Source organism: Periplaneta americana, chromosome 16 (assembly GCF_040183065.1).
Source record: "Periplaneta americana isolate PAMFEO1 chromosome 16, P.americana_PAMFEO1_priV1, whole genome shotgun sequence".
NCBI classification, from domain to species: domain Eukaryota; kingdom Metazoa; phylum Arthropoda; class Insecta; order Blattodea; family Blattidae; genus Periplaneta; species Periplaneta americana.
This window is the reverse complement of record NC_091132.1, coordinates 51,898,729-51,917,051: the sequence shown is the minus strand read 5'-3', so window position 1 is coordinate 51,917,051 and position 18,323 is coordinate 51,898,729. Positions and strand designations below refer to the sequence as shown.

The window sequence follows — 18,323 nt, the reverse complement described above, 5'->3', positions numbered from 1 at the left end:
ATTCAAACGCAGAAGTGGAAAAACTCTTTAGCCAGTTTAACATTGTAAAATCTAAATTAAGTAATGAGATGAACATGGAAACAGTGACATCTATTTTACACATTACAAATTCCCTGAAATGCTTAGGTGAAAATTGCCAAACCTACAGTTTGCCAAAAAGTGTAGTGTCAGTGATTATATCAAGTGCAGTGTATTCCCAATAAGCTGTTCCCACACTTTCCAGCTCAACATCACAGCAATCAACAACACAACCAGACACCACAGAAGGAAATGACGACGAAAAAATGATATTTTTGTCTGCGTAGGTATTTTATTTACTGATAATTGTTTTTACCTTTTAGCGACTTTTCTAGGGATTTTAAAATAAATTGTGGAGAGATTTAGCTACTTTTTGCTGAAAAGTTAGCGAGATTGTAGGGAGATATGTTGGCAACAGTGCTCAGTGCATCAGGGGAAGCGCTCCATACGGCACAGCATGATTAATGGAGAAATGGTGAAATACCGGTAGGGGAAACGGGATCACCCTACGTCAAACCTAACAGAAAGCTAAGTCTTTGTCCATTTGGACTCTGTTACTGGCATAGAAAGTCAACACTTTAGCTTTCGGCTGATGGTGGGCCACATTATTTTATTTGGTGCATGTTCTCTCGGGTTATTTATATTTTTCTGGTACCAGTCTACCTTCCTTTCCGTAATTCACAACTGCATTGTATACCGCCACCAGTGCAGAAAGCGACTAAAAACCAATGTATACTTATCTTTCCAAGAAATCAACTCTCTGATATTATTAAGAGGAGATAATCAACGGAACAAGAAGCCAAAATGAGCACCTAGTTAGAGATGATGCTAGTCGTCAGATATAACGCTCGTTAGTCCAGCCTAGTGCAAATGATGAATGTGCAGTAGTCAGCCAGTTCAATCGGTCAATCCAGTCTAATCATTCAGTTAAATTAAGCAATTCCGTCCGTCAGCCAAATGAATCAGTTGAGTTAGGCAGTGTAATGAATCAGTGCAATCAGCCAGCCAAATCGGTCATTCCAGTCTAGTGCTCAGTACTAGCGATAGTCTTCTGTCCAGAGTTCGATCCTCGGCCAAGTTGTGATGTAATTTGTGGTGGATAAAGCACGCTTTGCAGAATGATTTTTATCACGGTACTCCCGTTTCACTTTCATTCCGCCAACACTCTCCATCTCTCTCTCATTTTATCTATCATCATAGTTAAAATAGGCTGGGCTGAAATTTGGATGCTGATATGGGATTTAAGGGTTTGGAGTTCAGGACCTGGTGTGTACTCATCTGGGGATGGAACCTGGCTCTGTTAGGGCTGAGATAGGGTGACCTACTTGCTGTGGATGTATAAGAATGTGCGCAGGTTGAGGAGAGGTTTCGATATGAGAACATTAACAGTTCCCTTGTAAATGAAAAAAACATAATGCCAATTAAGAAGAGATCAGTTTGAGAAGAGCGAACGATTCAATTGCCAAGTTTTCGATGTTAGGAAGCAACCACATTTAATTTTCTGAATTTCAGTATTTCACTGAAATGTTATATTTTATTTCCAAATGCTGATAAGTGAAAAAGAAAAGTGTATGGAATATCTCATTAGAAATACAGTAAAACCTTGGATTACGAGTAACGTGGTTTGCGAGTGTTTTGCAAAACGAGCATACATTTTTGTTTGATAAACGAGCGATGTCTTGTAATACGAGCAGCACGATTTGTACGTAACTTGCTTCTCTTGCGAGCAACAGTAAGATACAATGGAGGGGATCTCGCCTGAGAAGGAAGAGGAGGAAAGAGCGGACGATTTCCTTGTTTCAAATGAGGTTAAAAAGATGTGTAAAAAGTGTAAAGCAGTACAAAATTTTGTTCAAATTCACCATCCTGATGAGGTTGCAGCAGTGCGTGCGATAAATCTGTTTAACGACAACGCAATGTCACATTTTCTGCAAAATCATCAGAACGAGGCAAAGCTCATAATCCAACCAGCAATTCCTCATTTTTTAGTTTGTCAAAGAGACTCTTTTAAAATGGCAGTATCACAAAAATCTTTGTAGCTGAAAAATATCTTTTTACCGACCCTATTCTGCATAGACAGTTTGAAGATAACGATCTTACTTTTGTCTTTATTTTACGTACAAATAAATACGCGTACTAAACTGACATCGAAATCCTGTGAAGGATTGCATGAAGATTGTCAGAGACATCCTTTGAATCTGCCAGAGATCATAGAGATCTTTTTCAGTTTCAAACAAAACAGTCTTCATGGAATAATATGTAAAACACGCCACATCCAGGCTATAGGCATTTGAATCTCCGAAACTGTATGAAAAGACTTGATGATTGTATCTCTACTAGTATTTGAAGGCAGTTCTTTTGAACTTCTCTAAGGAATGAATTCTCAGTTTAATTTTCCAAGGTGTCTTATTTGCTATACAAAATACCTGAATAAATATTTGGCACACAGACAGTATTATCAGATGTGAAGAGGACATGCCGCTGCAAGTCTCTTGAAATTTACGCGACAGCAGAACGCTGCCAGCGATAAAATTCATAAACTAATCTAAATTCATTCCGCGTCACAAGTTTTCGTCGACGAGACCTGCAGAGGTCGGCATAGATACACTCAGCTGCAATTGGGTTTCAAGCTATTGTTGCTTGTGTTGCATTAAATTTATTAAGAGTTATTCTAATTGACATTATTATTATTATTATTATTATTATTATTATTATTATTATTATTATTAAACTTCAGCTCTATTTTTTAAATAATATTTGTATTTAAAAACATAGTGAAGTAATGGATATTAATCCCGCTTTGCAGTCTAGATCCAGAATTCCATATCAGGAGTTGGTTATCCTAAATTTGGTTTCTCGTGGTTTCTCAAGTATTTGCTCCTAGCGAATGATGAGTTTAGTACCAACTTAAGACTTATGGTAGAGTTTGCTAGCTGTTTCGTGTGCTTTACTTTACCTCAAAATAAATTGAATTCTCTCCAGAACTAAAGCAGGTAGACAAACAAACTTTTCTTCAATCATAAAACAGATCCTGCTGAGTTCATTGATACCTACAGTGAGTAACTAGGATTATTTTCTTTCAGTTAACAAAAATTAAATGCTGGAGCGACAATTTTATTTATTCGTTTATTTTTTTCTGATTATTACACTTTTACTACGTCATACTAATTTTGACCAATAAAACAGTACGAAAGGACGTCTTTCAACTAATCGTGTCTGCTCATCGCACAATTTTATCGCTTCCCTAGCATTTGTTTAATTTTATCGCTTCCCTAGCAATTGTTTGTTTTTATCACTACTCTAGCATTTGTTTCTTTGTTTGCCAACATTTCAAACTGAAAATTCTTTACTGTACTAAAACATATGCTTTGCGAGCGTAGTTTGTTTCACTCGTAGACTGAAAATGGCTGCTCCGTTCAAACATTTCGGTGAAGGTAACATTAGTGAAATAGAATTTCAGGAAGTCAATTAATATCTATTTTATTGTATTAGAGTACTTTATTTTTTCTAATTTTTATATACTTTCTTGTTTTTATCACCTCCATATCATTGGTTTCTTTGTTTGCCAACATTTCAAATTGTAAATTCTTCACGGTACTATAAAACATGCTTTGCGATCGTCATTTGTTTACAGCATAGGCGGTCAACTGAAAATGGCGGCTCCGTTCAAACGTTTTGGTGAAGCTAACATTAGTGAAATAGAATTTCAGTAAGTCAGTTAATATTTTATTTTATTAGAGTACTTTATTTCTTCTAATCTTTGTATACTTTCTTCTAATTATGTAATAGTCAATTAAATCCCACTTGAGTTTTGATTTTCTCTAGATAACTCGAAACCTCTAATGAGATACTGTTGATAACATTTTCTATTTGTTAGAACTTAATGAAAATTTATATCTACATTGTTTATTAGTAGTTTGACATTGTAGATGAAAGCTTTTTTGACAAAGACTTAATTATAGGTTTTTAATTTGTTACATAATCATGATTTTCATTAAGTTAATTAATAATTTAAAAAAACTATAATAAAACTTCATGTGAAAAAGTCCTTCACCTATAATGTAAAACTACTAATAAACAACAACAATAATAATAATAATAATAATAATAATGATAATAATAATAATACTTACAAATGGCTTTTAAGGAACCCGCAGGTACAATGCTGCCCTTACATAAGCCCGCCATTGGTCCCTATCCTGTGCAAGATTAATCCAATCTCTAACATAGTAATAGGCTATCATAATAATTTTCATTTTCTGACAAATAACTTCTGAGGAAATGGTACCAGAAAAAAAATTAAAAAATTGTCAACTGAAAGAAAGTAAGCCTAGTTACTTATCTCGGGCATCTATCAACTCAGCAGGATCCGTTTTATGATTGAATTAAATTCTGTTTGTCTGTCTGAAGACAAATTTTTTTTTTGAGGTAAGCTAAAGCATACAGAACAGGTAACAAACTCTACCAAGTGTCCTTGTAAAACCGCGAACAGATTTCTTCCTAAGCCTAATTAACCATTCACCGTCATTTATTATCTATTATCTTATCTACCATCGACGGGCCTGCTGGCTATCCGTTGAAGTACCGCACGCGGCGAAACCAGCCCTCTATGAGCCACGTCAGTGAGGAGGAAGTCGAAAAAAAAAGTCATGTTATTTTACACGTAAGGTGCGGATTAACGTCATGAGAACATTTAAGTTTATGAAGCGTATTTTCATGAGCGCCTATTTTTCGTCGGTTATTTAACGACGCTGTATCAACTACTAGGATATTTAACATCGATGGAATTGGTGACAGCAAGATGGTATTTGGTTCACCGAGGATTACCTAACATTCGTCTTACAGTGGGAGAAAAAGCCGGAAGAAACTCAACGTCGTGATAGCCGCACGAAGGAACGAATCCACATCAAAGCGCAACCTCGCATTAGCAGGAAAACGCGCCTACCACCTGAGCTACGCCGGGCAGTTTCTACAGAGTGATTCACGACTAATAACCCGTGCTTTAGGAATCAGTTCTATGGATCATTTTGAACATAAAATGTCATATGAACATGGGTTTGATTATTATCGATCGTTAAGGAGCCACAGTTGATTGAATCCTACGAAAATAGCAGTGGTTTTGAGCAGAAATGAGTTAATCACTTAAAATACACAGAAATATTAATTCAAAATACAGTATCAATCATGAAACAAACATACCTGAATTTGGAAGCAGATTATCAAATATTCCTTCTTTCACTTCAGTGCACTTGGCCACACGAATGTGAATGGCGCTTAGCGTCCCATGCCTCGGCACGACTGTCCCTGGTAAGCGCAGCTGATAATCACCAGACCCATCTTCTCCTTTACCTCCGTACTTCACGTCACAGTGCAATCCTCTGCTTACGTTCCAATATTTGTATTACGAGCAAGCAACTCAAAAGCCTGATTCACAGTATAACGTTTGGATTTTTACGAATTATTTTCATATTAATGACAATCGGACCCATGTTCATATGACATTTTATGGTCAAAATTGCTTGGGGAACTGATTCCTAAAACGCCAGTCATTAGTTGTGAATCATCCTTCATAATGAATGTTGAAAACCGAATGTTATAGACTGCTGAGTTTAAAACGTGTCCGTATTAGTAAATATCGCTGGATGACGGTGAACTACGTTTTCAGTATAATATATTATTGTTAGCATGGTGCAAGATTATCGCTTGAGACAACACAGAACCAACACAAGACGAGCTTTATTAACGGTCTCAATGAAAGAAATTTCCGCATAGTTTCGTGAAATCGAACCGACACCTGCTACATTTTTGTTACAAAACACATTAAATTAAGTAGTATGGGATACTCTGAAGTGTGTTATACAGGGTGATTCACGAGGAATTACCGTCACTTACGGAGTTTATTTCCGAAGACATTCTTAGCAAAAAATGTCATATAAACATGTGTCCTAATCTCAATATTTTCAGAGTTACACTAATTTGAAGTTATTAATAAAATACCTGTTTTCTTTAGTTTTAAGGGTAAAATGATATTACAATTAGAGAATGAACTATTCAGAAGTATCATTTCTTCAATTGGCTAGTGTTCTGAAGCTAAAAATGTGTTAGGAATTGCTTTGTACAGATTTTGTTTTCCCATTATTAATTAAAAATTATATTATTCTTACGGACTTATCACAGGAATTGTTACAACTTGGAACATGATTCTTTACAGTTTAATTATGCATCCTAATGTACAGTCTTGAAGAATTTACAAGAGTGGCATTATTTTTACCAAATGTGATAAATGCATAAGAAAATGTAATTTTGTAGTTAAAAATCGAAAAAAAAAATCGGTACGAAACAACTATGGAATTCACAACACATTTTTAACTTCAGAATACCAGCTAATTAAAGAAATGAATAGTTAAATCTTTATCTGTAATATTATTTTACTCTTAAAATTCAAGAATAATGATATTTTACAAACAAGTGTAACTCTGAAAATATTGAGATTAGGACACACGTTTGTATGATTCTTTTGCTCTGAATATCTTCGGAGATAAGCTCCGTAAGTGGTGTTTTTTTAAGTTGGTTATTAACGACGCTGTATCAACTACGAGGTTATTTAGCGTCGATGAGATTGAAGATAGCGAGATGGTATTTGGCGAGATGAGGCCGAGGATTCGCCATAGATTACCTCGCATTCACCTTATGGTTGGGGAAAACCTCGGAAAAAACCCAATCAGGTAATCAGCCCAAGCGGGGATCGAAACCGCTTTTTAAATCTCTGTGTCATCTACTCAGAACACCTTGAAAAATATAGATTTCCCTATCAATGAAAGAAAAATTATACTCTATAAAATACCGATATTTAAATTTTATTTGTATCAACTGATTTAAATATGTGGTCCAGTAGAAGTAAAGAAAGAGATGATAAAATTAATCCGCATATTTAAAACAATCGGTCCTTATTTTAAAGGATGCAACACCAAAACTTTTCTTATGACATGTAATATTAAGTCAGAAGTCCGTATACATGATTGAAACAAAGCACTGTCTACTAGGAGTAATGTATTAACTGCTGTAAGTAAACTGCTTGCTTATGGCTGATACTGTAATATCACGCAAAATGATAATTTTGAATTGTATGGAAAGTAAATAAATTGATTATTGTGTTAGTTGTATTAAGTGATAAAATATTGTACTTATTAGTAATATACGTGATTTATGTGTTATTTTGTAGACTAGAAATAGACAATTCTACACGTAGCCTACTTCATACTTTTTTAACTTGCAATTTATTACGTCATTATGTCCATAACGAAAATTAAATACGCCTGACATATATTGTTAGAGCGTTCTTAAACAGACTCAACACTGAAATTTATTACATTGGTATTAAATTATTTTTTTTTCTATATAACAAGGGCTTTTACTCGACCTGACACTATATGGACACACATTAGGACTCCCATAACACGGGGTCAGCACGAAATCAAGCTTCCGAAACAACACGGAATGTCGCATTCATTTCGGAAAACACATGCCCACGGCGGGATTCGAACACTCGACCGTGGCTTTCGTCGGCATCGCACTTGCTAGTTGCATAGCTTACTACCGGAAATTTCATATTTTCATTCATTAAATATATATATATATATATTATATTATATTATATTATATTATATTATAATATTTCACCTGTGTGAAGCAATTTAGTTACCTATTAAACTCTTTTTATATGAAGCGACTATCCAACACTGTCGTTTAGTCTGGCTTGTCTAAACATCGCCCATAAGTTCTGGTCAATAAAGCACTGTTTAATCTTGACTGAATGTTCCTGTTGTTCACCGACAGGTGGAAAACTAACCTCAAAAAATTCACTTTTGTCACGAACGAAAGTGACAGACAGAGTGGCGGATGTGGTTAACAAGCACAAAAAAAAAAACTCGCAAACCTCTTACACCGAGTTCCGATGCACTTCAGAAGATTCCTCGTTAAAGTCTTGTTTGCGTAGACTCTTCTAAAATTTTTACACACGTGTTCTTGTCTTCGATCACACACATGCACACTCCTACGCGTCGCACTCAGACATTTACATATTTGCCACTGGTATACAAACTCTTACTCCCGTTTAGTAATCAGGTACTAAGGAGTCCACTTCATTCATCACCGACGATAGCAGCTGTCGCCGTCCGCTATGTAACAGACAAACCGAACACTTTCTTCCGTCATTATTTGTAACGAGTTTGAGATAAGCTGATTATTTTGGTGTGAATGGAAGTCGGTATTTCCTAGCAATGGTCTGACACGTCGCTGGAGCCCGTCCTTGGTAATGCACTTGTCTTAAGAAGTAGGACAGCGGTGGAAGCGTGTCTGTTTACGCGTGCTGGCAAGTCGGTCGGTCGAGCATGTGAGGTACAGTTGGTCAGGTCTTGGCGCACACGTCTTCTGAGTATCTCGACTTCCTGTTGCCGCAGCCGTCGCCGCTGTCTTCTGCTATCGCCCGTCCTCTCCACCTCCTCCTTCTCCTCCCTGTGATCCAGCTCTATAAACAACTCAACAGCTACACCCCGGAGGAAGTAATTTAAATCTTACAGAAAGATGACCAATTAATTCAACTAGAGGTCCAATTTGAAGCCGGGTAGGGGTCATAGACATGAGAATGGTACGGTGCCAAGGTAACCCAATAGGACTGGTTAATTCAGACTTGATGGACAAGTATAACACGCGGAAGGCATTCAGTCTTGGTTTACTCACGCTATACTATACCGTACGTACGAATCAATGAATCACTTCAGTAGTCAGAACAAAACATTTGGTCACTGGTATTCTGTGGTTTATGTCTTCCGGAATGTTTGACCTGTAATGTATGCTTATTGCGTAATACTATCAAACTTGCACCACCAACTTGCTTTACTTGCATGTACATATGGTAGCGAAACTTGGGTAATTAAATCAGAAAATAAGAACAGATTGGAAACATCTCACATGAAATTCTTGCGCTTTGTGAAAGAATGCACACGAATGGACCACAGAAGAAGCGTTGATATTTAAAAATCGAAGGCATAATATCAACTACCCTAGATACCAAAGTAACTTGTGTAAATATGTACCGTCATTTCGCATAATAATAATAATAATAATAATAATAATAATAATAATAATAATAATAATTCTTTATTTATACTGGCAGAGTTACGGCCATAAGGCCTTCTCTTACACTCTACCAGGTCTCAAAGAATACAAGCAGTTAAAATTTAACAAAAAGTTAAAGAACAGAATACTAACATATTACAAAAAAATAATAATAATAGCATAATAAAATCGACACTAAACAACATGAAAATAATACCATAATAGAAAAAAGAAAGTAAAATACATTGGAATATAGCAAAAGTAACTCATTTAGTACAAATGGTTAATATGAAAAACGTAAGGAAGAATATAACAAAATAGAATGTAATAAAATAATAATAAAAAAGAAAAAAAAAAGAAAATTAAATAAAATTCACAATAAAAGGTTATGATAAATACATCAGCTGATAAAGAGAAGAAAAAGGGGAAAGGAAGGAAAAGAAATATATAGCCTATATTTTTACAAAACTGTCGCAGAGAAAACGGCTTATAACTGAAAGAAATCTGAATTGAAAAAGTGCAACCTGGAAAACAACTGTGGTCCATAATACAATCATTCAAAGAACGTTGTAGGAGTAACATAGACCGTTCGTAGATAGCTGCAGTGATTTAATTTCAGACTACAGTACAGCAAAAATATAGATAAACGAGGTACTACGTTTAGGGAGGCCGAGACGTAGGTGGGAAGATAATATTAAAATGGATTTGAGGGATTTGGGATATGATGATAGAGAATGGATTAATCTTGCTCAGGATAGGGACCAATGGCGGGCTTATGTGAGGGCGGCAATGAACCTCCGGGTTCTTTAAAAGCCAGTAAGTATGTAAGTAAGTAAGTACTACGTTATGGAGTACAAAATTTGAATGTTGTATCGTGGACCATAATTCTGTTCCAGGACCATAGTTATGGGAAATGACGGCACTAAGAATGAAAAATGAAAGATTATCCAAGCAAGCCTATCTATACAATCCAAAGGGAAAACGAGAGGAGATACTGGAAGGAAGAAAAAAGGGAAAGAAGAGAGAAAGGAATGAAGAAAGAGAAAGGTAAAGGATACAAAAGAAGGAAAAATACAGGAGAAATAAAAAGGAGAAACAGGAAGGAAGAAAGAAAAAGAGAGACAGGAAACAAGAAAGAAGAAAAAAGTAAGAAAGAAACAAAAAAGGAAGGAAGAGAAAATAAAGAAAATTATAGGTAGGAGGGAAGTAAAGGAGACAGGAAGGAAGGAACAAACAAGAAAGAAAAAAAAGAGATAGGAAGGAAGGAACAAAGAAGAAAGAAAACGAAGAGACAGGAGGGAAGGAAGAAAGAAGAAAGAAAAAGAAGAGACAGAAAGGAAGGAACAAAGAAGAAAGAAAAAGTGAAGGCGGGAAGAAAGAAAGAAGGAAGAAGAAAGAGAAAGCAGACACAGGAAGCAAGAAGTAAAGAAGAAGGAAACGTGAGAGACAGGAATGAAGGAAGAAAAAAACAGTGACAAGAAGGAAGGAAGAAAGAAAGGAGAAAGAAAAAGGAGGCACACGAAGAAAGGAAGAGGAGACGAAAAGGAGAGACAGGAAGCAGGGAATAAGAGGAAGAGAAAGTGAGAAGCAGGACTGAAGGAAAAACAACAGTGACAAGAAGGAAGGAAGGAAGAAAGAAAGAAAGAAAGACAGGAGAAAGAAAAATTAGACACATAAAGGAAGAAAGAAGAGAGGGAAAGGAGAGACAGGAAGCAAGGAATAGAAAAGAAGAGAAAGTGAGAAGCAGGAATGAAGAAAAAAACAGTGACAAGAAGGAAGAAAGAAAGAAAGAAAGAAAGAAAGGAGAAAGAAAAAGGAACACACGAAGGAAGAAAGAAGAGAGGGAAAGGAGAGAACGGAAGCTGGGAATAAAGAAGAAGAGAAAGTAGGAATGAAGGAAGAAATAAGTGACAAGAAGGAAGGAAGGATGAAAGGAAGGCGAAAGAAAAATGAGAGACAGGAAGGAAGAAACAAGAAAAAAGAGCGAGAGTCATGGGGGAAGAAGAAAGAAGAAAGCACAGGGAGAGAGAGAGGAACGGAGAAATAAAAAGGAGAGACAGGCTAGAAGGAATGAAAAGAGACGAAGGTAGCAACAGTAAAAATACGAAGATAAATAATTAGAAAAAATAGAACATTGAGGATAAAAGAATCGAGATAGATATAGCCGTAGCCTAAGTGAGACTTAGGAGAATCACAAACATTGTAAAGGGTAAGAGTAAAGAGAAAGAAAGTTAAATAAGGATTGTGTGAAAACATTAGATGCAAAAAATGAGAAGAAGGATAGTTGAACAGAAGAGGTTAAGTAAAAAGTGGAAGATAGAGAATACAATGTGGAGGAAGAAAAACTGGCAGAGTGGACGTGAAAGAGAACAATGAAGGAGAGTTAAGAAATTGGAAGTCGATGATCAAAAGAAGAAGTAATGTGAAAAATAGAAAAGGAACAAGAAGATTTACAAAGGAAGGCAAATTGGAGAAATGCGTCAATTAAGTTGATATAGTTAAGGAGAAGAAATAGGAGGTAGGAAATGTTCTGTTCACATTTACTAATATGCTAGAATGTACATATAAGAACGACGTACGCACCACCTGAAAATGTTATCTAAATGTAACACGTTTGACTTGTTAACAGGAAGACATTTTATTAAGAATTCATGTCCCCTGTTAATTTAGGAATTAGGAGAATAGCAGATTTCGTGATAGCCTGAAGAATTGGATCGAAAACGGAGCATTTCGATACGAAGACACATTCGCCGTGTATGTAGACAACGAGGTCATACCGCAAGTTTGGCCAGAGTTTAATGTTTCTGATTGGTATTCGAATGCTGTCCGAATCCAGCGACGAGGATGACTTCACTGTGTATGGTAATGCCTCATAAAGATGATTTCAGAGGTTGAGGTCGAGGATAGAAGCCTGATGTCACTGATTGTGAAGTACGCGTCTACGGTTCGCGATCCATGTCGTATCCCCGGAAGGAAAGCAGACGTGACGTGGTGGTATAAGAAAGCATGATGACAGAGAATGGACTGTTATTATTCCATTTTGGTGTATTATTAGAGTAAAACTCATTATGAAAATTAAATACTAGACTATAGCATATAACAAGGTTCGAAAATCTCAATATTAATAATTTATGTGCTATTCTTTTCGATGATTTGTATCTTCATTCACTTGAGATTCAGAAAATAATATTGTATTTATTTTTTCATGATTTTTCACTTATGTATTAAATAATCCTCTGTAACTTAAATCTACAGTACACTCTACTAGAATGACGTTCTCATGCTTAACTGGGGGAGGTATAACTACATAAATTCTTGTAACAAAGACGGTAGAGCAGGTCTAGCGTGGCTAAGATTGGGGGTATGGAAGGGTAATAAAATTGTCAACGAAGAAAGAGAGCGCCTTTGTCCACCGTGCGGGGAAAAGGACTCCTGGAGACATATTTTATTGCAGTGTGTCGAATCGGAACATATCCGGAGAAGATATATAACACCCTCGATGCTAATTCAGAATAGGAGTTCGCTTGCATGTCTTGATCTCATGGGGAATAGAGAATGCGAACAAAAGACTGGATTGTTCCTCTTGAAGGCGAGATAGATTAGAACTGCAGGTGTTGAAGTTTGTGATGCGAACTGACGAAGGGATAATCGTAACTACCGGTACTCAATTATGCACTTTTATGCCTGTTTAGGTTAGGATATATTATATAATGTGTTTTGTTTATACCATTTTCATTCTTTTATCTGTGTGTTCTTTTGGAGAGTGGTTGGATCTAATCATAGGTGAGGGGGAGGGGGTGAAACCTACAAAGTAGGACTTGTTTTACACAGCACGTACGGTCAGAAGACCCGTCCATTGGATTTAAGAGAAAATTCTGATAATATAGTACACAACTGCTGGATTAAAACACAGCATGAATTTTGGACCCAAAATATATAATGCATTAATTAGAGCTTACCCTGAGCTAAGTATACTTAACACACATAGATTTAAGAAACAAATCAGATTAATTATTCAATTGTTTAAGCTAAGTGAGTTAAAAATTGATACTCTAATATTCATGTACTTTTGTATTTTCTATTTGTAAATAGACCCTATTATTACATGCTGTATGTATTTTACCATTTATTAATCTTATTGTGCTCAATGAACTCTCTTAATTTTGCGATACATTTCGTATAACTGATCTGAACTGCGCCCGAGCACGAGCTTCTACTCTTTCGGACTGCAATGCCTAATGTAGCTCAAGTGTAAAGTATTAAATAAATAAATAAATAAATAAATAAATAAATAAATAAATAAATAAATAAATAAATAAATAAATAAATAAATAAATAAATCTGTATGTATAATATTCCTCAATAAATCTAATCTATCTATCTATCTATCTATCTATCTATCTATCTATCTATCTATCTATCTATCTATCTATCTATCTATCTATCTATCTATCTATCTATCTATCTATCTATCTATCTGTCTATCTGTCTGTCTGTCTGTCTGTCTGTCTGTCTGTCTGTCTGTCTGTCTGTCTGTCTGTCTAGCTATCTATCTATCTATCTATCTATCTATCTATCTATCTATCTATCTATCTATCTATCTATCTATCTATCTATCTATCTATCTATCTATCTATCTATCTATCTATCTATCTATCTATCTATCTATCTATCTATCTATCTATCTATCTATCTATCTATCTATCTATCTATCTATCTATCTATCTATCTATCTATCTATCTATCTATCTATCTATCTATCTATCTATCTATCTATCTATCTATCTATCTATCTATCTATCTATCTATCTATCTATCTATCTATCTATCTATCTATCTATCTATCTATCTATCTATCTATCTATCTATCTATCTATCTATCTATCTATCTATCTATCTATCTATCTATCTATCTATCTATCTATCTATCTATCTATCTATCTATCTATCTATCTATCTATCTATCTATCTATCTATCTATCTATCTATCTATCTATCTATCTATCTATCTATCTATCTATCTATCTATCTATCTATCTATCTATCTATCTATCTATCTATCTATCTATCTATCTATCTATCTATCTATCTATCTATCTATCTATCTATCTATCTATCTATCTATCTATCTATCTATCTATCTATCTATCTATCTATCTATCTATCTATCTATCTATCTATCTATCTATCTATCTATCTATCTATCTATCTATCTATCTATCTATCTATCTATCTATCTATCTATCTATCTATCTATCTATCTATCTATCTATCTATCTACCTATCTATCTACCTATCTATCTATCTACCTATCTACCTACCTACCTACCTACCTACCTACCTACCTACCTACCTACCTACCTATCTATCTATCTATCTATCTATCTATCTATCTATCTATCTATCTATCTATCTATCTATCTATCTATCTATCTATCTATCTATCTATCTATCTATCTATCTATCTATCTATCTATCTATCTATCTATCTATCTATCTATCTATCTATCTATCCATCCTATCTGTCTGTCTGTCTGTTTACCTAGATTAACGTTACCGATGTTGCCGCTAGACTAACTTACCGAACACGGCCGTAGAGTGCTACCATATCCTATAACTTACGTCGTACCATCATCCATTGCTTACGAAGACCCCACTCTCCCCTATATTTCGTATATAAATAACCTATAAAATGGGACGAATTATTGACGCATCTTACGTCCTTGCATATTTTCCACAGCTCTACTGACTTTATCTTGGCGAACTAACAAGTTGAGTCAGGTGCGCTGTTGCAAAGGACGAATAGCATCAGGCTGGTTTAACCTCGCTTAGCGTAGTAAATTACCCAATCGCATTGCGGCCGATACATGATAGAAGCTCGCTATAGACGTTTACCGCCGATAGTGTAAGACTTAAACGCTAATGAGCTGATGATTGCAACTCTGGCTCCTGCATGTAACGCAGGTTAGTTACTTTATAAGGAGGATGCTTGTGATCATCTGCACTCTTACTGTTGCGTTTGTTAGCTTTATAGGCTAATTTACATTTCTTATACCTGTGTCAGGGAACCTTGGGAATTGCAGTGGCGGACCGACGTAAAATTTCCACAAAAAGGCCGGTGTTCGAGATTCATCCCACGTAAAAGATCCCTTTTCCCGTCTGAGAAGTTTCCCAGTAAAACTAAATCGTTACGACGTTAAAAATTCAACTCCACCACATTGTCGTCCCATTTTTGGTAACTTAAAAATACCGTTTTAACCCTCCTGCTGCCAAGGTTTTTCACAACTTACTACTACTAAAGGGGGTAATATAATTACCCCAATCAAAAACATACCTCAAGCTTCGTTAAGCATTTGAAATATAAACAATTGATGTATTATTGATTATAGACTTACAAAAAGTGTAAAAATATAAACATAATTATCATATTTTAAAAAACACAGGGTGGTTCAAAAGTCGTGTTCCATTTTGTTGAAAACGTACGCCAAAAGTAATTAACTTTAGGTATGTTAGGCCTACTAGTGACATTATAAGGTAACGTATACAGTAAATTTAAACTTGCCTCTCTACCATTTCAAAATAAACTTCCTAATACTACATAATTTTAACGTGGTGGAAAACACATTTGTAAGCAATGAATGTCACGGTACTATAATATAAATTGGAAACCATTTCAGTTAGTTATAGAAAATTAAATATTAGAATACCATACATATAACTATGAGGAACTCAATAAAAATCCTTTGTAATAAAATAAAATAAAAATTAATTTCTAAAAATTAATAAATAAAAGTATGAAAATAATAAATCACCACCGGAGTAGCCTACCTCAGTTGGCTAAGGCGCTTGCCTGCTGATCCGGAGTTGCGCTAGGGCGTGGGTTCGATTCCCGCTTGGGCTAATTATGTGATTCAGTTTTTTCTGAGGTTTTCCCTACCGTAAAACAAATATCAGGTAATATATGGCGAATCCTCGGCCTTATCTCGCCAAAAACCATTTCGATATCACCAATCCCATCGACGCTAAATAACCCAGTAGTTGATACAGCGTCGTTAAATAACCAAGTAAAAAAACTAATAAATCTAATTTTAGTTTTGTTGAAATTCAAATACTGTATTCGAACACCACCTATTCTACAACGAGCATCTAAAAAAAAAGTCTAAACTAATAATTACTGTAGCTATTTCTAACAAAATCACTTTCAGAAAAACCTTAACACACAGAAATAAAAAATAAAAAATTGCGAACAAAAGATCATGACAATATAAATAACAATGTAAAATTGTTATAAATAACACAAAATGAAATAATTTGAAAACAAAGAAACATAGACATGAAGAAAATTAAGCTACAAACTGAATTTTATGTCCTGAAATTGTCATGACACAGACTACCAAGGGGGGTAACAAGTACACCCCACGTAATAATGTGAATTACATCTTAAATTAGAATAATTATTTATGTTTTTGTTAGTTCAAATTGTTAGTAGATATATAATGGACAAATACATGGAATTTCAAAAAGAAATAGGAAGAAAAATCAAAATAATATCGAAGCATTGTCAGTGGGGTAATCGCATTACCCCTATTGGTAGCAGGAGGGTTAAAAAGTACACTATCTCGGAAATAGAATGTTACATATTGATACTCGTAACTTCCAGAATCCATGGATATCTTCGACGACAAAGTTTGGAGTTGTTCCCTATCAATCCGACTGACTGATCGACCGAAGAGAGACTGAACGTTTTTGTGGAATTTAATTAGCTATGATAATTTTTGTTTACCAATTATTGGTAATATTCGTATCAGCATGCTCGGTCTAAGTAAATAACCAACTAATCCTACTAACCAAACTAACATGGTAAATTAAGTACCTAATGATCTGTTAAACTTGTTAAATCAATAACTACGTTACTCCACTGTGTTAAATAAAGGAAACTATAGTTGTACTTTATCTACTCATTAGTTTCGACGGTAACCTTACGCCAGGGCTCGAAATTGACGTTTTCACGAATCGGGACGGCGAATATTATTATAACTATTGTCCACACCTGTGGAGTAGCCTAACGGTTACCGCGTCTAGCCGCGAAGACAGGTTTCCCGGGTTCGATTCCCGGTTGGGGCGAGTTACCTGGTTGAGGTTTTTTCCGGGGTTTTCCCTCAACCCAATATGAGCAAATGCTGGGTAACTTTCGGTGTTGGACCCCGAATTCATTTCACCGCATTATCACCTTCAACTCATTCAGACGCTAAATAACCTAAGATGTTGATAAAGCGTCGTAAAATAACCTACTAAAATAAAAAAAATAAATATAAGTATTACACTTTTACTACGTCATACTACTTTTGACCAATAAAACGATACGGAACGACGTGTTTCAACCAATCATGGCTGCTTATTCAACAAATTTTAACACCTCCCTAGCACTTTGTTTGCCAACATTGTATTTCAATAATTGTAGCTACCTTTTAAAATGATTTATGTTTATTTCATCATACTTAATTAAAACTTTTCTATCATTTACCTTCTTTATATTACTCAGGTTATGTTATAGCTTCTGCTGTATGAGATTATGGATAGTCACGTATCGGAGATTGTTTAATATATATTGATAATTGAAGTGGAATGCAACTGTTTTAATAAAAATGAAACTGAATCAACAAAGCCTTCTTGACTGCTAATCGTCTATAGAGTTGAATGAAGATTGTATAGTTACCACAACTGGTAACAAGGGAACAGCTAATCATAACACAGTACTGCAATCTAGCGTAATATTTGTAATGATGAGATAGTACAAAAATATGTTGGAAGACAGTTTATATTTTCAACTAATATTTTATTATATTAGAGTACTTTATTTCTTCTAATCTTTATATACTTTCTTCTAATTGTGTAATAGTCAATTAAATCCCACTCGAGTTTTGATTTTCTCTAAATAAATCAAAACCTCTAGTGAGGTTACTGTTTGATAATAATTATATATGTGTATGTCTGTGTAATATACACTTAAATACATGTGTAACACACGTTATATGAAATGAATCAACTTTTCACTGCAAGATTAATATTTAAATTCATATGTAATTTATACTGTGAATTTTTGCAGCATAAGCAATAATATAGGCCTATATCTTAAAAGTGTTTAGTTATTCCACCTACGTCAGCAGTTATTGCTCGTGTCGAAGTAT

At 35.0% G+C, this 18,323-nt stretch overlaps 2 protein-coding genes across 2 annotated transcripts in view; one reads left to right on the top strand and one right to left on the bottom strand.

Moving 5' to 3' along the window:
• The window catches only part of LOC138716246 (epidermal growth factor-like protein 7), a 194,901-nt gene extending 186,394 nt beyond the window's left edge, over positions 1 to 8,507 (bottom strand). The window contains exon 1 of the mRNA XM_069849104.1: positions 7,721 to 8,507. The gene's annotated coding sequence lies outside the window, so the exon portion shown is untranslated. The remainder of the gene's footprint in view (positions 1 to 7,720) is intronic.
• DopEcR (G-protein coupled receptor DopEcR) overlaps positions 1 to 18,323 on the top strand; it is a 972,001-nt gene that overhangs the window by 41,084 nt on the left and 912,594 nt on the right. The window lies entirely within an intron of this gene.